The following is a 22,976-nucleotide window of genomic DNA, read 5'->3' as shown; positions in this document are numbered from 1 at the left end:
AACATCATTTGAGTAAGTCTGCTGTTATTATTCACTACTGAGTCCTTTCTGACAGATTGTGAAAATTATCACCTTCCTATTTGTCGTGGGCAACCCAGTATCGAAGTAATTGTTAACAAACCATAATTTAATGGTAACGGTATTTTATAGGTGCCATAAATAATCAGTATTGAAGCTATTTCTTGAATCACCAATAAAATTTATTTTTAAATCTACGTGCTACAAAATTAGCACGTTACCAAGACAGCTCAAGACTAAAGATATTTTTTATTTAGTAACACTTTAATCGTTGTTAGTTCCGTGTTAAGCGTAATAAACAGAAATCTTTTTTATTGAAGTAAAGAAAAAAGTATTAAATCGATGCTAATAACTTCTCAATAAAAGATTATGTCATAGGATTTTACCAAAAGTATGAAGGTTTTAGAATTACAAAGAATTGCGATGAGCAACGCTTGTTAAATAACGAATAACAAGTTGATAAAAAATATAATACAATCTATTCAGACCTATAATTTCCACTTGGTAAACAACACGTAAACAGACTCATGGTATTCCAATGTAAGCAGAGGTCAAAGACCTCGGGCCTCTTGTTTAAGCCCTTAATCGCCTCTTCGCACCACCATCTTATATAGATGGGTGACCGCATAGTGGTATTTGAACTGGGCGTCTCCGTGCTTCGGAGGGCACGTTAAAAGTCGGTCCCGGTTGTTATCTACTACGGTAACAGTCGTTAAGCCATGTCAAAGGCCTTCGGGCGGCTTGAACAACTTTGACACTAGGTTGACCACTAACCATACGATAATAATAATAAAACCACCATCTTGTTAGAAAAATTGTCACTATCGAAGTGTCTAAATAATTAAATGCATGCTTAGGCATGCATATAATTATGTATGGTATATTTACATGATTGTGTATTAGCCTCACATGTAAATATACCCACATTTTGCTAACAACAATGTTTGCCCTATGTGATAGGGAGAAAACCTATATGTCACAAACTTGACAGGTCGTCTTCTCATTAAAACTAAAAAAAAATTCTACTAATGAGTACTGATTATACAGATCCTTAGTTATTATGAAATTAAAGGTAGCGATGGAAGTCATAGTAAGTATTCTTCTCAAAGTTACTTGACAACCTTACTTTTTCTTACAAAACTATAGAACTGTAAAACTGAGATTTGTATATTCAAACAATTTGTTCAAACATCTCTTGGTATGTCACCGTGACGCAACTTGCGGACGGACGTACACCTCAAATTATGCTCGCGTGAAACCTTGACCCACAACTGACCAGATGTACCGAGAATGCTGACATGTAATTAATATTATGTACTACAATGTAAGGATGATGGGGAACACATTATAATGTAACTTTAACCCCTTGTTTTACTACTGGTAGATGAATTGAGAGCTGAATGAAAAAGTGGAATAGTAGCAGTGGAATGCAATGAAAGATGGGAGATGCGTTAGCCTTTTGGACTATGAAACCAGTATAGACTATAGAAATAACAAAAAAACAATTTCGAAATGAAATACGAAAAAGGTCTGACTTTGAGTAATTTGAGTACACCACGCTGGAAATGACCAGTCTATGGACTTTGCTGTCTGTTCAGAAGTATTTTAAAGATCTCTTAGATTTCGTTTCGATATTTTCCTTCATTATCAAAGCAAGTCATAATTATCTCTAATACATCCTCGAAAAGTCGTCGAAGTCTTGCTTCACACAATCAAACATTTATTATTTTACTTTAGACATACAATATTAATTTCATCTTTCATTCAAGAACATACATATTCACAAAGGCCTTGACAGAGTAGAGATAAAAAATCTTTCGTAACAAAACTCTAGGACATAAATGGAAAAATAAAGAATACTAAATTAACACGTAATGATAATAAAACGCATTAAAATCTAGGCCTAGTTTAGTATATCAAGGTAAACTGCGTTGACGTATTTATAAAGATAAATTTATATATTATGTATACTTTCGAAATTGTAATAAAAAGTTGTATACTAATCAGAGCATTTCCATAATGACAAGTCGTTATGTTCTCACGAGTCATAATATTGATTAGAATTAGAAGCTTAAAGAACTGACTTCAAACATGACAAACATTGGGAAGGCGCATTCACGTGAAAAGGTAAAACACATTTTGCGTAAAATTTTATGAAATAAGGGGATTGTCTCTTTGTTCAAATTACTGATTTTTTTTATGAAAATAATTCTCGTTTACAAACACAATATCTTCATCTGCGCTATGTTGGAATAGATTAGTATCTAACCAGCCCGTACTGCGTAAAAAAGAAATAGAATTAGCCGAGTCCCAACAATAATCAGAGTCCCATATTATTATATTTTTTAAAAATACATGACATTTCAAAGCTAGTGAGTATATTATATTCGGTGTAGTAATTTTAAAAATATCCGCAAGTTTTGTGAGCATAGCCAATAAATTGTCTAAATCAAATCATAAATTTGACATCGTCACCTACTAGGTCAAATTAAACGGTCAAAGGCAAGAACCAATTAAAGTTCATTTCCCGATGACCAAATAATAATTACCATACAATTCAATTACATAAAGTAATTTAGAAACAGCGTTGAAAATTGTAATTTTACGGCTAACGAGACTACTGGGCTTCGTGTTTGAAGATGATTTAAACGTTTTGACATTTTCCGAACTATGGTACTGTTGTTTGTTTGAAGTACTTGAATATTTCTTAATGTTTTGAGTTATGGAAACACTTGTGGTAGTTGGTATGAATCAGTAAAAAAGTACATTACATTTTCTACAGTTATTGAATATTTGTTATTTTTGGCTCATAAAACGAACACTATTATTTATCTGGCTTCTTTTAAACTGTACTTTTGCTAAGACTTGCGTCACAAAAAAACATAATTTTTTAAGTTGAATAGATATCTTTATATTATTGAACATCATCAAAGTCTAATCCAAGATGATTATAATTAAATTATTATTTTTGAGTTAAACAATAGTTTTGATTCTTTGAATAAGGATGACGACTAATCTTTAATATTTTTCCGTCTAGTAGATTGTAAAATGAGAACATATTTTTTTTTTCAAAATTGTCGTCATTCCTATAGTATAAAAATATCCCACTGTTGGGAATGTTACAGGAATAAGTATGATGACTTCGTCTTGTGTTATAGAATAGTAACTTAAATCAGTATTTAGCTCTTATCTGCCTGATCTATATTTCTTCCAAGGTTTATCACATTCTGTGTAATCAGATGACATAACAACAGTAATCTTAATTACTTTTATAACATCTAAGGAAATAACAATGCCATTTACTTTGTTGTGTAGTTGTGAGGAAATGCCGTGTAGTTATAAGATAAGATGATTTATAAAGATACTAAGTTATTCTGAATTATAACGATGTCAATGCACGTGTGTTTCCGTAAACATGCACAAAACAACTTAATTGGCAACTACATGATACCTGATTTGATTTTGAATGGGTTCAAAATTTATAGTGATACGTTAGTTCAAACAAAAAATACTGCTATGTTAAATTAATTCAGGTTCAAAATATGATCTTTGTACGAAGTATTTGAAATTTTCAAATATTTTTTAACTGTTTTTGCCAATTTTACGAAAGGGAATTGGCAACCAAAGATTTTCAATCAACAAATCATTTGACTTTAATCACAGGATTTCTAGGAAATTTTATTATATTTTTGATTTATGCATTCTTCTTAGAGGCTACTTAATACTCTTTTTGCAAATTGCTTTTAAAATAATAAAAAATATATTTACATTCACACTAACACGTAAAAATACCACACCCTATTTAAATTGCAACCTCTACCAATAATTCGTTACCATTACGAAATCCGACACATTTTTTTTAAAGAAAAACTATTGAATCAACAAAATACGCTCCATTGTCTTTCAATAATGTCGGTCTTAATTAAAACGTGAGATCTAACACACAATCGAAGTGTAAATTGCTTCATTAAAATTTAACTAATCTTAACGCACATGCAGCTTGTCAAGATTGTTCATTATGATTATTTATTGTGTGTTTCATCGTTCATACGATGATGAATGATTTTGTGATGATGAATTTATATTGTGATGTCAAAAAAAAATTTTTTTATTTAAATTTTTCGTACATAATATCACGCCTTTTATAGTCGAAGGTGTATGTAACATATATAACATGTGTATGTAACATAGTTACTACCAAGTTTTACCCATAACATTGTTAGCGGGTACCATGTAGTAGGGGACGAGTCTATTGCTGTTTACCAGACACTTTCCCAAACTCCGGCCTACTTTTGAAATATATTCTAATATAAATAAGTAAAGACTAATAGTATTTTGCCTAAACCGGGAACTCAACACCTCATGATCAGCATAATACCAAAATAAATATGCTAACGAAAAGCTAAACCTTTATAGCACAAAAATCAAGCAGAAATCCTTCCTAACACCCAATTGGAGTTTTAACTTTGAAAACTGCAACGTCATTCAGCAAACAACGAAACTAGTACCTATTAAAATACAATATGATCATCAAACATTGGTTTAACGCGAAATGACAAACTGCGCAACGACAACATTGACCCCGCCCTTCCTCCAAGGTCCCACAGACCAAATATTGCGGGTCACTCAGACCCCTCTTGCGAAATTTTATGATGACATCTCGTAAGAGACTTGTTAATTAACATTATAGTGTGAAGCTTATGAATTAAGCTTTGGTAATACCTAGTTTTTATTACTGCAGGAAGATCAGTCGAAATTTCAAGGTTTTTACATCACATTTATTGGTACCCTAAAAAACTAAATATTGTAATAGTAACATACATTTTCGAAATATTTAATCCGTTTTAAAAGGCCTCTACGTTTTGGTTTCGACATGTCTACCAAATGTCCGAAAATAATAAAATAACCAAGAACCAAAAAAATAAGCATTATAAATATGCGAATTTGCAAAAGAAATAAAAAGTGACTTTTAATTCTATACTGAAACCTTACTCAGTCAGGGACGGCAAAGTAACATAAAGTTAGCTTACAATAATATATTGCCATTTTTTAAAATTATGCCAGAATTCAAACTGCTAGGAAATTACTACAACTCTAACTAAAAAAGCTATTCTTTATCCAATTACAAAGTCCATCGTGTCATGATACTGGTACTGATAGACGAGTATCAGCAAGATGAACGAACTGTTAAGAAATCGACTTGTAATGATACGTACGCAATTCACTCATGAAGTGATTTGAACTTTAAACCTAACATGTAATGCTACTAATAGGTTATTATGGCCGTCTGTCGACCTTTGTGGCTGACTGTTCGGTATAGGTTTCTGAGTAAGGATTTGTATTAAAATTATAGGTTTGTGAGGTAGGTCTTCTTGTATCTATATTATAGGAGGCAGGGGTAATTTAAGTTTGTAATTGTATAATGACCCTTGCCAAGTAGTAACTTAAGCTTTTCCATTGTGGAATGACTTGAGCAAAATTTTGAATTATTGAAAAATCCAAAAATTGTTAATGAAATATTTCACTTTTCCTGAAAAAAAATAACAATTTAAGATTTTTCGAAAGACAAATTAGTCGATAAATTACACTGACTTTTACCAATACCCTAAGGGAGATATTCTCGAAAACAAAAAATAATATGAAATTGTCAATAATGATATGCTTACACAGTAAAGCTGATTCAGTAATTCAAGCGATTTTATTAAAAGCATGCCAAAATCTAAAGGAGCCTATAAAGAGTACCACTTTCACACAATAAATGTCGAAATAACCACAAATATTCCTAACCTTCGACAGATCTGTGACAAGTGTAGTTGCGACACATTGCGACACGCTCGGACATTAGACCGGATATCTGTTAGTGCGGACCAGTTCTTAGATGCTCGGACAGCCTACGCAGTTGCGAATGCGAATAACTTGCATTTATTGGGCATAAGTCAATGGTTTATTGGCTTTTAGAGTTTTGTAAGATGTGTTTATTAGATTGAGTATCTATCTAAATATATATAACTCAAAGGTAACTGACTGGCATAGTGATCTATCAACGCACAGTCCAAACCACTGGAGGGATCGAGCTGAAATTTGGCATGCAGGTAGATGTTATCACGTAGGCATCCGCATAGGCAAAGGGTTTTGATAAATTCTAACTCAAGGAGATAAAATAATGTCACAAAAGTTTGTATAAAAATAATTTCTCAGGTCACAGAAAAAAGGGCACGGGAAAAGCTAATCTAATATATGAAATTCTTGCGTTACAGTTTTCGTTACCGTACTCCTCCGAAACGGCTTGACCGATTCTCATGAAACTTTGTGAGCATATTGAGTAGGACTGAGAATCGGCCAACATCTTTTTTTCATGCCTCTAAGTGGCACTTTTGTTTAATTTTTTATGGCAAAACAACGTGTGCCGGGTTTAGCTAGTAGAGTATAATTTCGAATGAAGGATTCAAAGAATCGTTGGCTAATCAACACAATCATGATTGATGATGCTACAAGTTTGTAGAGATGTCTTAAAAAAATACTAGAATTTTCTGTTCAAATTTTTCTAAGAATTTATTAATTAGGGCGTTTACACATCGGCCGTATTATATGCGGGTATCTTTATTTTATAGAATAAAAACGAGAGATTAACATACAAAATCAGGAATTATTGAGAATATTTCGCGATCGTGCGTTGCAGACACAGTGACTAAAGATGCATTATAGATAAAAAAAATATAATAGATAAAATACGCCGCACGCTACAAAGACTCAACCAGTAATAAAGTTGTTTATTAGAATAGTAATTATAAAACCTATAAATATTTTTATTTAATACTAGACTTGACTTCTGCGTAAAATGACTTTTTGCCGTCATAAATTCTGAAATATTATGTACCTAGTAGTTAATTTAAAACTAGTTTGGACACCTGTAAAAAATCTGAACATCTAGATATTTCTAACTTGTCGACTAAAATTGATTTCGGTTATAGATTTTAGAAGATTGATCGCTTTATTCAGGTAGCTGTTATTTTCGTAATAGTTTTTGCCTTAAATATAATCAACTTTCATCACTTATTGTATGCACAGGACAAGTCAAGTCTGCCATAGAATATAAGGATAATTTGGTGAACAAAAATTAGCTTTTAATCTTATGTCTGGGTGTATAATTTGGATTATATAAGAAGAAGAATTTTTTATGTTATTTGTTTAAAAAAGGACCGTATGTTTGATTCCTGTATTGAACTGTCTTTATTTTAACTTCCGTCAAAATCAATTTCAAGATTTAACTGTGAAGGCGTAATAGACAACGCATTTATAATATTAAAATAAGTTTAGATTATCATATTTTTCTACAGTTACACAATCAGAAGAAGAGAAATAAATTCTTTTAATTTAACTAACGCTTAAACGTACAAAGGTCACTGAAAATCCGAATTTATTCAGCAATTCTAACTACTGCCTCTTTCAGTAAATAAAAAAACCCTCTCTTATGAAATGGAGTTCATTGACTGACGTACTATGACAACAAGAGAATATTGTCCTTTCTAAAATAACACTCAGTTTCTGTGCCGTCAAGGTCACGGAGTTAGTAAATTAGTTTAGTAAGGCTGAATGTTGATGTGACAGTTGTATAGACAGTGATGTCTTTTAAGAAAAGAGCACAAGTTTTTTACAAACCAATGAAAAGGTTTATAAAAAATGATTTAGGAATAATTAAGAATTCATAAGATTAAATTATGATATTGAATTTTTTTACCTGCTTTTGTATCGCGTAGAATTTTTTTCTTTAGTTTTTCTTGAAAATTGAGAAAGTTAGTATGCCAGCTTAATTTCGTGTCTTCCAAAAATGTTTTGGAAAAAACAATCTTTTTAACAATTCACCAGTTTATAAAGAGTATGTTAATTTTCGATTAACAAAGCTACATAATATTTTCTATAACAAGTATCACTTTAATGTTAAAAAAGAAATATTCGTATTATTGTCTTGATCTTACTACCAAATCACCGTTTCTAGGCATTTTACATATTACCGCACCTATAGATGCATGTCAATATGCACTTAATTAACCTTATAATTTCGCAAAGGATATAGTCGATCTCAAGGATTTATTTTGATTGAATTAGGCTGATCTGCGTCTTATTATTAATCATCTCGCTTTATAATACTTCATTAAATGATCATAAATAAAAAATGCATAATATAGCTTTGTTGATTTCAGAAGTAATAACTTTCAAAGTTGCAATTTTTATCATATTTAATTTTTAAACGTGTGATTATTTTTTGGTATATGAATATTAGTTTATGATTTATGTGATTGTAATCCTCAATATATTTTGTAAAAAAAGTTTGTATCAATGGCCGTAACAAAGCCTAAAAAACTATGCGTTATCTAAAGTATGCAATATTTTGTTTAGCATTTTTATCAAATTTTGTCTCTCTCGATATTTTGTGTAATCTGGTCAAATTGAGTATTGTTGTAAACTCATTAACATTTTTCATCTAAAATACAGGCGAGTAACTGAAGATAAAAGTTGCTTATTCTTTATGTTTCCGCTCTCTTCTCAATGCCGATATTGCATCAGTATTCGGAACTTAGCCTGCGACGGACTAACTCATGGAACATTCCAGATGTTTAGGAAGCTTGTTATTGTGACGTTCTTGTTTTATTTGTGGAAGGAATTTAATGGAATTTTGCTTGAAACCTAAAGCCGGTTTTAAGGGGTTTGGTTTATAAATACGCGAGAATTTTGTCATGTATGTTATTTGTTTCAAACTTTTTGGAGAACTGTATTCGAGGTGCTTCTGTGATTGTTGTTCACAAAGACTTTTTGCAAGGTTTGCAAGCAATAGCTTCAACTAAGTGGGCAAGATCCAAAGAATTTCCATTACATAATATTATGATGATTCCTATAAAGTCCACTTCTGGTCACGAGATCCCGGATCTGATTATTTTATGACTAGCTGACCCGCACAACTTCGCTTGCGTCACATAAGAGAGAATGGGTCTAAATTTTCCCCGCTTTTGTAACATTTTTCACTTGTACTGTGTTCCTATTGGTAGTAGCGTGATGATATATATCCTATAACCTTCCTCGATAAATGGACTATCTATCACTGAAAGAATTTTTCAAATCGGACCGGTAGTTCCTGAGATTAGCGCGTTCAAACAAACAAACAAACAAACAAACAAACAAACTCTTCAGCTTTATAATATTAAAGTATAGATTTGGTACCGTGCCCGGTTTATTGCAATATAGTCGCCCCCTAATTACATGGGATAAACTTTTTAACTTTTGCCTATACCCTTGGGTATAATTGGCGTGAGGATATGTAGGTATGTATACGTATGTATGTCTCTAAGCATATTTTCCCCGTTTTACTAAAAACGTGAGTATAAGCGTAATTTTATCCAATTTTAGTAACTTAACATAGTTCCTTAGTACCACTTCTATTTACCACCAAAGGTTATTCCACCACAAAGGTTTACAAAACGAAACCAAGCCTTTAATTATGTGACCACAAACGAGGTGTTTAGAACAGAACGGTTCGTACCGAGTGTCACGGCGCCTTGCGTAATGTTGCAGCTAACTGTTTCTGTATGGAGGGTCGTGAGTCATACGTTTATTTACTATGATGATCTTTAGAAGAGACTAAATGCGTATTAATATTTTTAATGTCAGTCTGTTTGTCTGTTACACTTTCACGGTTACGGCACTAATTAAGCTGTACATTACCTCTATAGCCGGAGTAAGTATCGTAAAAAAATGATTACAATGTGCACTGAGTTCTGCTAGTGCGAGTAAATCAAAGCACCCAGTAACAGGAATTGGTATAGTGTAGTGCAGTAAATAAAGTACACTTGAATTACGAGTAAAAGTAATTTTATTCTACTTAAGTATTTAACGCTCAAAAATACATGTGGTTTGGTAGCTATAGCCAAAATTACAAGAAGGCCTGGGTTTTATTCCTACAAAAAAAAAATAGATATAGTTGAAAGACCTTAGATTTCTATAGAAAAAAATGATAAATGTGTTTTCCAATGCTTGTTATAAATCTGGCTGTAAATAATTATCTTCATAATTTGCTTTAAACAAATCTTCTGTACTTCGTAAAGTTGCGGAAATCAAAACCCTGACTCATCTATTTTACTGACTGATAAGACTTTGTACAGTCTAAATACACGGAACATATTTAGACATGAACTGTGAACCCTATGTTTTCCTCAAATTAAGTGAAGATGCAAAAAAGATTCTTTTAAAATTCCAAGAGATCTGTAATAGCCGGAAAATGACATGCGAGTGACGTCACGAACGTCCGCTTGTTTACAAAGTATAAAGTCGCAACATTTGTTTAGTCTAAAAAAACATTTGACTTTTCGCGGTGGTGGTCCAGTAATCCACACATATTACCTGCAAGCCAGGGGCTCCTCGTTCTTTTTCCACTTTTTCCACTACCAATTTGACCAAAGCTCTTTACTTTTTAGCATAGTAGTAGGAGCTATAAGTAAATTTTCCGTATAAGTAAATAAAAAGTTTAATTTTGCTATAATAAAAAAAAGGTTTTAACACTACAATCGCTTGCGTACCACTATATCATATTTAAGAACTAGCCGCCTAGAAATTAAACTATTTGGGGGCTTCCATCTTTAGAAAACTTTATTTTGATTCTGACAGATTTTACTGATTTTCCGAAAGCCTTATTTGACGAGAATATATCTTATCTATTAAACACAAAAATGCACTTACATCTATCCGTTTCCACACAAATGTACAAACACGCCCTTAAGAATTAACACTCATGAACCACAACTAGCAAGTCCGCGTTAGCACTAAGACGACAAACTTTACTGAAACCCGGTTACATCACGTTACTAACGAAATGCGACCGTGAAAAGTGGCAATTATTTGCGACATAGAACTCGCTTAGTGATTTTTATCTTAGACTCTCGATTTCTATGTGAATTCTGTAAAAGGCGCTTTTGTTTGCAAATGATATTGTACTGAAAAGTGTTGGGCAAAGCGTTCTTTTAAAAGCCGGTGTTTCCTAAAGTTGCATATGAGTGATATAAAAGATTTTCTGTGCAATTTTTACAAAAGAGTTTTCGGCATGAATTTAGTCTTATATAACTTTTATTTTATGTTAGTGTTTTTTCATAATTAATTTCTCTGATTAAAGAATATTATACAGGAAAAATCGTCTTAAACAACATAGCTCCTGTTATGAATCCTGCTGTGCACACAACGACCCTACATAAGCAAAAGACTAATATAATATACTATCTTTTAATAATAGCATATACTTCATAAATTATATATTATTATCACACGTACATACAATCATCTATTAGTATTGAATTGGTAATCTCCTCAATAACAATTAACGGGCGTAATTACGAAAATGTCATTGAACTGTTGCTAAATAAAGAGTTAACTGTCATTATAAAAACCGGTTTCACTATCTCTAAGTAAGTATCAAAAAGTAAGTAAAGTAAAGTAAGATCAAACATATTATTATTCAAAATTGATAGCTTCATCTAGTTCTATTAGATTGTTCTCTTCGTTATACATATATAGATTTAGACGTTATTTTTTTTAAATAGATTACTATCTAAAACATTTATTTTATGCATATCGTCAAATATTGTGGTCCCAGAAAAATTGAGTGTCAAAAAAGTCTAAATTCTGGAAAAATGAAACTAACCAAATACACTTGGGATAAAAATCGCCCTCTATTACTTCCGACCAGAACTATCGTCGCTAAAGAGTATTGGACCAGGCTTATAACATCTGTTTCACATGACAAAAAAACCGAAGCATAAGTGGCTCTGAGAGCTACAAGCTAACTATAGTCCAATCTCAGTTTGCATCAGAGATTGCCTTATTTACATTTTTTACAGTCATTAAGTACAAACGACAGGTAACTGTCACCCGAAACTATTTGATGCAAACTTATTGCAACTGAAATTGTTCATATTGCAGAGATTTTGAAACTTGATGTTTAAGGAGCATTGTGATGGAATACTTTGAGAAATATTTTAGTTTCGGTAGAAAGGTTTTACGATAGTTACTTTTACAAGTAAATTTTGAAATGTATCTTTGGCCTGAGCAATATTGTTAACCAGTACTGATAAAAATCTTAAGTGCAATTCAGATCGGAAAAATGCATTTTTCTAACTACTGTTGAATTTAAATGAAAAGCCTGGTAACGTCTCGCCTTCCGACATTTTGTCAAAATAAATGGCTTGTAGACCTTTAGATATTACTGTTATTGCTATCCAGCCCACTGTTGGACAAGCCTGGGCAAAACAACCCTTCCTCTCGCTCTTTTGTTATCGTTCGATCAGTCCATAGTAATATTAATCTCAAGGAGAATCATAGTAATTACGTATATAATTACATAATTCATGATATCACGCCGATATACCCGAAGATGTAAGTAGAGATGACACATACATCCGATATTTATAATGTTAGTCCCATGTAATAGGGGTCGAGTCTATTGCCATTAAATCAAAAATACGTACATCTAAAACAAAATTCGCTTGAAACATTGAATTCGCAACTTGTTAATGTATGCGCTATTGCAAACTCATCGCTATGTACGGTCGTTATTACTCGTATGTCCGAGAGATATGTTTGATAGCCGCGTTTGAAATGTACGAACATTTTGCGAGGGCTATGAAGTTAAGAGATAGAGGCTTTTGTTTCAAGATAAGGCTATATGTCATGGGCTTTAAAGCCCTATAAGAATTAAATAGACTTTATAAAAGGTTTTTAGTGCAAGATGTTATATAAATATATTTTTTTTGTTAATGTTTGTGCTAGAAGAAAGAATGCCATCAAAAACATTCTGTAAAAACCTCAAGTCTCGCCGTAAAAAGTTGTGAGATCTATATAATACCAAGTCGATTAATCTATTTAGTCTCTACTTAAAGGACCTTCTGTCTTAAGTTATTACGTATGTTATTATCATGCCAATTTAAAAAAAATACCTCTAAAACAAATAGACCGACCTGGACATCGCATGATTTGATTATTAGTATGTATCACACTACACAGCACGACAAGAAGTTAATGCTCCTGAAATGTTAATAATGGCGAATTTGTGTTTTCTTGCGATGACCAAGTCGATCTATTTGTTTTAAAGGTATTTTTTTTAATTGGCATGATAATAACATACGTAATAACTTAAGACAGAAGGTCCTTTAAGTAGAGACTAAATAGATTAATCGACTTGGTATTATATAGATCTCACAACTTTTTACGGCGAGACTTGAGGTTTTTACAGAATGTTTTTGATGGCATCTCACTTCTTTTTGTAGAGCGAACATAAGTCCAATTTGTATGGAAATACGTTTTTTTTTCATAATTCAACATATTTTCTTATGGTAATGTTGTTCAGTTTCATGGGCTAAACACCCTTACCAACCCTTTACCCCCTCCCGTTATGCCTCATATAGTAGGTACCTATTTACACCTATTTATTTTATTTTCTACAGTAATAATAATTCATTAACTGCAAATGTAACCTTGTAATCTTATACATTTATATGGGATTACAAAGTTATTGTTGCAGTTGGTGTATTTAGAAAACTGGACCGAAATTAGATAATATTAAATTTTTCCCGTGATTAAGACACTAAACCCTATTTGTATTCTAAATTTTAAGCTCCTAAGTCTGCTAGAAGTACCTTAGACTTTTGATGATCGGTGAGTCAGTGAGTCAGTGAGTCAGTGAATCAGTGAGTGACAAAATTCAAAATTTTAACAAGTTGTCATTCTTAAACTACTGGTTCAAATTGACTGAAATTTTAAATATACCGTGTTTATACAATGACTGATTAGTTGCTGAAAATCCAGGCTTCTTGTCTTATCCACAACGAAATTATAGGGGTGTCAAAAATAGCCCGAATTGCTTCGAGAAAAGGATGTTACGGCCGTGCCGCTTTTTTTTGCTCGACTTGCGGGGGCACTTCCGTGCCCCCAGATCTTCGTATTGTATATTATTATTATGTTTCGGAAACAAGTCCTAAGTCGCTCCAAAATTATGCTAATTTATGTTTGTGTTTAAAGATTTTCAGTTGATTTATAAATAGAAAATACCAAACTCATTCCATCCGGACAGTTTTGTGGGCAGAAGCTAGTTTAAAATATAAAAACTAATATGAGGGAGATTTATTTTAGTTATAAATACAAAATCCTTGCTAGCGGTTATGCACCTCAAAAGAGTCTTTTAAATGTCAGTTATTTTATGCAGATTTTTCGTCTATTTAGGCTTTATGTATTCAAATGCATTTATTTACATTTTGAATTTTTAATAATTCATATTTTTGATCCATAATAAATAGTCAAAATGCAGACAACCTTGGATAGTAATAGAGACAGCCTATTTGACAGGGCTTCCCACGTAGACGAATAATTTTGAGTAGTTTTTTAGAAATTTCTTCTAATAAAAAAAAACTAGCTTTCCGCCCGCCGCTTTCCCCGTATGGAATTACACCACACCATGGGGTATTTCAAAGAACCGTCTCTTTAGTATACCTTACCAAAAAGCTACAAAAAACCTAGTGAACTATAAAAATGTAATGATAACCTTAGATTTCTTGATTCGATAAGTATCGAAAAACTTCCATGCCATTAGATATTACATTTAATAAACAAAACCAAGATCTAAAAATATATCAAAATTCAATTTCAAAGATGTGTTTCTAGAATGTTCTTAACACGAAAATGATTCCCATGCACGCGAAGACATGTCATAATAATATTATGTGACGGAGGTCAAGGCTGAACGAATAAAATGTTACTAACTTTATGAGCCGCTTAATATTATTAAGTAGTAAAACAAGCATTAGTTAGGTAGCTAGAACATTAGGTTATGGCCAAATTTAACTGCTTGTAACACATGCTTCTATGGGCAGTGGTAGTGAGTTATGCCTGCTATGTAGAGGTCTCGAATTCGAATCGCTCAGATTATTTTCCGGAGTACGAAAATAAGTCCGGATAAGTTAGATCGTAGGTCGCAAAGATTTCCTTCCGTGCCTTGGTGCTGATCATGATGTCAAGAATGACATTTTACGTAAATTGTGGAGACAAGGATTTTCCGACAACGATGAGTCTCCTCTTGTTTACCTTTCTTATGTCCTTTGCTTAGAGAATTTTCCAATATAAAAACCCGATTATACTTTATTTTATTTTATAATTAACCAGTTTAGAAGCAACTTATATGTCACAGAACTTAACTAGTTTTATTCAGTTTACACTGCGATTCGGGTATCAAAATTGAATGGCCGTTACTTTCTTGATAGATTTTCTCACAAGACTCTTCTCTCTTCTAGAGCTAGTAGTAGATTCAGTTGCTGTAACGACTGTTTTAAGTGTTAACGTTTGAGCTAAATGAAAAATGAATTGATTTTGATTTCAAACAAGTCCGATACACTTTGTCGATTAGATTTTATTTGAATTACTATCTTCTTCATACAGCAAGGGAAATCGACCTCGGTACTTGTGCATTGGCATGTGGCAAGATGACGACTTAATAAGTGCAACGAAACTGCACTCAAACTATTAAAGAATTGAATGATGAATGAATGAGTTATGCATTCATTACTGTCAAATAAATTAGAGTCTAGAATAAACATAAATAGTAATTCAAACTCTATTAAGAATTGAACAACTAAAATTATTAATTATTGATTTATTTATTTCGTTGCGCTCAATGCCAGTTGAGCTCATCGGTAGTAAAACGATCGGTGGGTTAAGCAACTCCCAGTGAAGACAATTCATAGATGGGAGGAATGACAGTATTTGATGTGAGTCTCTGTGTTTCGGAGGGCACGTTAAAGGTAACCCAACTAGCACACAAGCGCTATAACAAGCTGCACAATGGCCGGTTAAAGGATTTTTATAACGCCTTAGGCTCCTTACTAAGAAGTACAGTGGTTCTATAAGCGGCTACAGATCTCTTGTAGCGTCAAATAGGCCCATACTGTCCAGCTTATAGCTCGACATTGGATCTACAGTGGTCGTAAATAGTAATTATAATAGTACGTAGTATAGTAGTAATACAGGAGCGCTAAAATACGATGAAGGTGGTATAATCGCGCTACAAGAGCTTTTTCGCAGCTTCGTGGCGCTTACCAGCTGTTGTACAGAGGTGGTTAGCGCCACGAGCGTTCGAAAAAGCTCTTGCAGCGCGATTATACCACCTTTACCTTATTTTAGCGCTACTGTGTAACGGTTATAAATGCTAACGCTCTAAATTAGTAATATAGTCGGTTTATTATGGTGTAAACTAAATATATTTTTTTAAAATGAATCATCAGTGACAAATGAGGAGACATTTTATTTTTACGGATTGGATTATTAAAATAACAAGTAGTCTATCGCTTTTATTTCTTTGTGTACGTGATATGAAAGTGCGAGTTCAAGTTTGCTGTCAATATATATGTATATTATCGTCAATATTTTCATGCGCCCTCAAAATATTCAGTTTTAAGTGCAAAAATTATATAGATATGTGGATTTGGAAATTGTATTTTGAACATAAATAAGACTTTGAGGGTTACAGATAATTTAATTAGGGTTATAGGTAATAAAAAATGATTTTAATTATGTTAACGTTACCAGGCTATAGATTTATATGATCTTCAAAAGATCGTAATAACCTCAAAAAATATGTTTACCAAATGCTATAATGGCGTCTCGATCAAGCACCTCTCAGAGTTGGTTACATCTGCTCTAGCGCCTTAAGCTGTACAAAGGCTCTAGTGTTTGCTGTTGTAGACCTCAAGGTTTTGCAGTTGTGGCATAGGAGTGCTTCAATATAACTGTTTTGGTCGCACACCAGCATTTTACTCGTACTTTTAGGGGTCAGTCGTTGAATATTAAAATAGTTTGAAAATCTTTTTTATTTTTATTTTATTTTATTTTATTTTATTTTATTTTATTTTATTTTATTTTATTTTATTTTATTTTATTTTATTTTATTTTATTTTATTTTATTTTATTTTATTTTATTTTATTTTATTTTATTTTATTTTATTTTATTTTATTTTATTTTATTTTATTTTATTTTATTTTATTTTATTTTATTTTATTTTATTTTATTTTATTTTATTTTATTTTATTTTATTTTATTTTATTTTATTTTATTTTATTTTATTTTATTTTATTTTATTTTATTTTATTTTATTTTATTTTATTTTATTTTATTTTATTTTATTTTATTTTATTTTATTTTATTTTATTTTATTTTATTTTATTTTATTTTATTTTATTTTATTTTATTTTATTTTATTTTATTTTATTTTATTTTATTTTATTTTATTTTATTTTATTTTATTTTATTTTATTTTATTTTATTTTATTTTATTTTATTTTATTTTATTTTATTTTATTTTATTTTATTTTATTTTATTTTATTTTTTCTTTACCAACAGTTGACAGACTGAACCACCACTGCACCTATGTAAATATATTATGATAATAATTTTAAGCTTTAGTATAAAGGTATATTACTCGGTTATAGCGCTTTAGGTGCTTAACATAATTCTGTAATCCCCATGGCTGTAAAAATGTTTCGAATGATACCTTATACATCTATTTGCCGTACAGAAGCCATATAAATATCTGATATAACGCTCAAGGCGCTATTAAACACCTACGCAACTCTTTTATAGATGAGTAATACATTAGCCCTAAAAAAATCTGTTATAGAACCTAAGGCATTACAAAAAGCTTATTTACGCTCTTGAGCGCTATAAGCGCAACGTTTAACTCCGTTTAAACTCCTTTACCTCCTAAAGTCCCCTTATACAGTTAACAATGTTATAGAAGATTCCATTAACTCAGTTATACTTCCCTAGGCTGTCTAGCGATGCAATTACATGCTCATATATCACTATAAGTCATTAGTTTCCTACTAAACGGCTACTGTCCCGCCTAGCTGTTAAAGGGTTTTTTAAATAGCTAGTATACAACTTATAGAGAATTGTACAGCATTTGAACGACTCTTATGCAACTATCAGGCTGTATAACGACTGTATAAGCAGCTTGTGTGCTAGTTGGGAAGTACTGGCAGTTTTAAATCATTAAACAGTCGTTAAGCGTCATAGACCTTTTTTGACCTTTAAATAACTGAAAATAGGTTGACCTACCTATTAAAAAAATCATAGGCGAATAAACGACAGAGCTATGTTTTCAAAGAAACCAAATTAAGTTAACAATTTTCTTTAGCTATTTGCTCCGAAAACACTAAGCTGCTCTGAGCAAATGTTTCAAACAATGCTTTCAGTTGACTAAGCCTAGTCTTCAAACAAGGCGACGACGTGCAAGATCATTAACATAAAGCCGGTACTATGGACTAGTTGCCCACCAAAGACAAATTTATACTACAGTATTAAAAAGATGTTATTCAACGTTTAGTTCAACGAGCTGTAAGTCTGCTCAAGTCACTGTAAGTCTTGACTGGACCGGTCTAGCCTTAACGTGACTGGTAAGTCACGCTCACGCTGCAGCGAAGTAGTTACCGAGAGAGAGAAACTGCAGAACCGACTTTCTGCCTATCGCCTATTAATTCGCCTATTACTAGGACTACCTAGTAATAGGCTAATGAATAGGACTTGCCTGTTAATAGGCGATAGGCAGAAAGTCTCCTGTTGCCCGTACAAATTAACTTTAAACGTAACAACATAATAGAACTTATGACCTCTTAAATATCTGAACCCTTAGAAGACCTCTCTTTCTACCCTTCAAAGGAAAAACAAGCGCGATTATATATTTACGTAGACTGTAAATATAGGTATAGCATTACCATTCCTAATTGGAGCGAAACTTTTAAAAACAAAATAAAAAAATACGATAAAATCATCATCATGACGTAATGAAGAAGACCGATGACGTCTATTAAAAAACATATTAAAATATAAGTAATAAATCTAATAAAAAATATTAAATAAAATATACCCGCCACCCACAAAAAAAATACATATCACAACGCTTTCATAATTTCTAATCAAAATAAAAAAAATAACCCCAAGGTCAAGTTCAGTTGCGCCACTCACCAAGGTCGTCCGAAGGTCGCGTGCGCAGGAGTTGCACAAATGTTACCGCGGCTCAAACACTACTGAGACTTGCCGAGCTAACGGCGGACGTGTTTCACAACCCTGACTATGTCTTAACTTATTTGAAAGGGATTGTAATAGAATGCTTGTTTGTACAATTTCAGTTAAGGAAAAAGGGAGTAACTAATTAACTGAGTTCAGGACTACTCCGAATATTAGGACTTACATCAAAATATGTGTATGTCCTTGAACAATAAGTGACTGAATTTTAAAAGCCTTGTATGGTAAAGATTAATTTATAAGGATGTAAAAGAATGCGTGCTGAAAAAAAAATCTGTTTGGGAATAGGGAGTATTAACTGAATTAGGACTTTGTTGGTTGATTTTAGTATAAAAGTGCATCAATTGTGTGTCCTTGAACTGTATATCTAATTTTGAAGGCTTTGCGTGGTAAAGATAGATTTATTAGTAGTTTATTTATCCAAACATAATACATAGTTTTGAAGAACTGTAGAATATAATAGCTGCAAAAGAAAATGAGTACGTGAATGCACATGATTCGGCACCCATGAAACCACAGTAGCGGAATTCGCATCTACAGTTCAACTTAAAATGACAGCCATCAATAAAAATCATAAATATTATTATGCTATAAACCTTTCCCTATATTTTCCGGTAAAACCAGATTCCCACAGATTTTCCACTAATAACAAACTTAAATTGACTTTTAAGTTATTATAATAAGCATAACAATAATGTGTTCAGACCTCACATACTACTCATTAAAAGATTTTAATATAATACCTTGAATACAATACAATACCTTTACGATGGTAATAAGTGCCTTTCATTCACCTATAATGAAGCCCACCTTATGAGAAACACTAAACTAGAAGAGTAATATTAATGTCAATGATCGTAATGTGCTAATGCTGAAGCATTTGTAAGACTACAATCAGTATATATTATGGATTAATGGCCGGCAAAAAAAGTTTAAAAATAATAATAAATAAAGTTCAGCAACCTTTGCCACTCACACGCCACAGATAGGTAACCGCTTTGGTTCTTTGAGTTCTAAGAAAGAAAAGCACGGAGTGCTTTACTGTCCTAGGTTTGATTGAAAATACCTGAGTTTAATGATGCTTTATGCAAGAAAGCACGAAATTCCTGTGACTAACCTTTAATCGGTCGTGTGTTGGTTAAATCGGGTTAGGAAAATGTGTCTACTCACTTTTGTATAGGGCACACAATTGACCCCATAAAAACACTGACACAGTTTATTGGTATGATCCGAAAAAAGCTTAGAGTACTTAAAATAATAGCTGCGACCGAGGATCGAACCGCAAGGCGTGTAGTAAATGGCAGAAGGTATGATCTACACTACTAACTGACAAACAAATTGTCGTTTGAAAACATCGTCACGCGAAACTATCTTGATGAAAACAGCGATAGGAATGTAAGCATGTTATCTTAACCGTGGGTAAATTATAACTCATATGAATCACGAATAACAGAATTAATTATAAGATTCGCTAAAAAATTATAAGATTCACCAGCAATGTCTATGCTTTTCTATCGATTTGAATCAGTAAATACAATTTGCAACAAAAACATCTGCGAATATTTCTTCTTATACCTTTGTTTTTTATTTTCCAACAATTCTGTTTTATTTTGATGGACTGCCCTAAGTACACATTGCGAAAAATATAGCATTTCTTTGTGTTTTTTTGTAAAAGAAAGGAGAAACATTAGTACCTGCTACGGTTCTAATCTTCAATCAATTACCTGTAGAACGCTGACTCTTCGATTATTGTTGATCTGCACAAACGTCTTAGTATTATACAATTTATTTCAACAAGTGAGCTTACATTATAAAACTCGTATTAGTATTATTTATTATACCAGTTTGTATGTTGTTTATTTTTAACGGAGTTATTTATAATATTTGCGCTGGAAGATTTTTTCGACCCATTTATTTTATTACTGTGTTTGTATACAACGTTATTTGAAACCAGATGCCAAATGCTTGGAATTTTCAAAAAGGTTAAGTTGCTTTTTTATTTGTAATTTTAAGATTTTTTAAATTCTTTAAAGGTTATTGTGTTTCATTACCGACTGTTGTTTTAAATAACAACTTTGACCGACTTCTGTGAAGCGAAGATTGGCTCAAATTAAAAAGATTGTTCTCATAGCTATCGTTGGGCCACACAGCTTGTCTTTCCTTTACCGACCAGTAGTGCAACTGGTTATGAGTTCATCAACTCCGTTTGAATTTTAAACGGAATTTTCCTTCCTTTCTCAATGAAAACGTTGCAAGAGCACCTTATTTGAAATATCTTGAACCATTAACCAGTTTCTGATGTATCGTATTTTTATCCTTTACGACATGCTGATCTGTTGAACTATGACCTAACTCCACTCTGTTTTAGAAAAAGGGTGCTTTTTTCCATAGTGAAAAAAGCTAAATTAACTATAATAACAGAAAGTACGATGTTTGGGTCTCAAAACTACAAAATAAGACCATGTATGCTTTCAGTTTATTAGCCACTAGAGTAAGTCGGACGGTTAGTTTACAAGCATCTGCGTATAAGTTTATACGATCATCAAAATTCTAAATAAACAGCACATTATTTTGCAAGGAAACATCGCAAGTCATGGCACCCATGTTGCAACTGTCCAATGCAATTGTGATATCTCTGCATTGCTAAAATGCTGTTAGCAATTTGCTACACTTGCCCCATGCACTACTATGCTTTTTGTGCGAGATACATCCAAATGAACGTATCGTCACGGTAACTTACTTTTTTGGAATTCTATAAAAGGATTTATTGTAGTTATGAAATTGTTGTTGCAAAACAGATGATGTGTAGACTCATTTTTGTTGAACACGTCATATATTCATCATCAACCCGTTGCTGTCAAATTGTACGTAGCCTTGGCATGTAGTACAAAGTTAGGCAAACAGTACCTCGATTCTCTACCACTATCCACTACCGACAACCGGCTAGCTATCGAATTTTTGACATTTAGAATGTATTGCCAAAATGTTTCCTACGACACCCGTCAGAGGCGCTGATCTGATTTTCATACAAAATTTCCCTATGTCAGGTCGATTGTTGGTAGTCGATAGTAATAGAGAATTGAGCTACTGATCACTCGATCATAAAATCACCTAGATCTGCAGAAATTTTATATAATTAGAAATTAAATTTATTACACCTCATATACGGCAATAAATTCCCCCCTTTACGAGAAGCAAAAACTCATTTGAAATTGCTAATGAAGAAATAGTTTTAGGAAAAGTCAAAGTCCAAACTCCGACGTCACCATCTCTGAATAAGTATTAGTACCTAAGCGAATTAGGAAAAATTGTATCTAAATAAATTTGCCATCATATTACTCATCGGATAGGATATCCGACACTTAACCATAAGCCCTTAACATAGTATCTTATACCACAAGGTTCACCAAAAGGTCACATAATCATAAACATCTCGGTAATGACCCACAAAGGTACCACCATTAAGTTTAACATGGCACTTGCAAGCAGTTTAGATATTACATCTTGACTACTGTACCTTGGTTTAGTGTGAATGATAAAATTAATGACCTGTGTTTTTGTTTACTAGTTGAGGGCATGAGTTCAAATTAAAGGTCTTTAGCTTCTACGACTTTATGAAAAGATTTCCCGGGGTAATCCTGTGTACCTACATGTCATAAATAATAATATGTAATCAAAAATAAATTTTACCATAAATGTCCCACTGCTGGGCAAGGGTCACCTCCCGTAATAAGGAAGGGGTAATGCCTTGAGTGTACCGCGCTGGCCAAGTTTAGGTTTAAGCTAAAGTCCTAACTTTTCATACCTTCAAGAACTGTTCTAAAGAACTCTCAGACATGCAAGGTTGCGTCA

At 32.4% G+C, this 22,976-nt stretch overlaps 1 protein-coding gene across 1 annotated transcript in view; it reads right to left on the bottom strand.

Annotated features, from left to right (window-relative positions):
- Positions 1-19,156, bottom strand: part of LOC142972775 (very long chain fatty acid elongase 7-like) — a 92,433-nt gene extending 73,277 nt beyond the window's left edge. Inside the window, exon 1 of the mRNA XM_076114054.1 lies at positions 19,065-19,156. The gene's annotated coding sequence lies outside the window, so the exon portion shown is untranslated. The remainder of the gene's footprint in view (positions 1-19,064) is intronic.
- Between the last annotated feature and the right edge of the window lie 3,820 nt (positions 19,157-22,976).

Source organism: Anticarsia gemmatalis, chromosome 5, assembly GCF_050436995.1.
Source record: "Anticarsia gemmatalis isolate Benzon Research Colony breed Stoneville strain chromosome 5, ilAntGemm2 primary, whole genome shotgun sequence".
NCBI classification, from domain to species: Eukaryota; Metazoa; Arthropoda; class Insecta; order Lepidoptera; family Erebidae; genus Anticarsia; species Anticarsia gemmatalis.
This window is presented reverse-complemented; position numbering and strand designations above follow the sequence as displayed.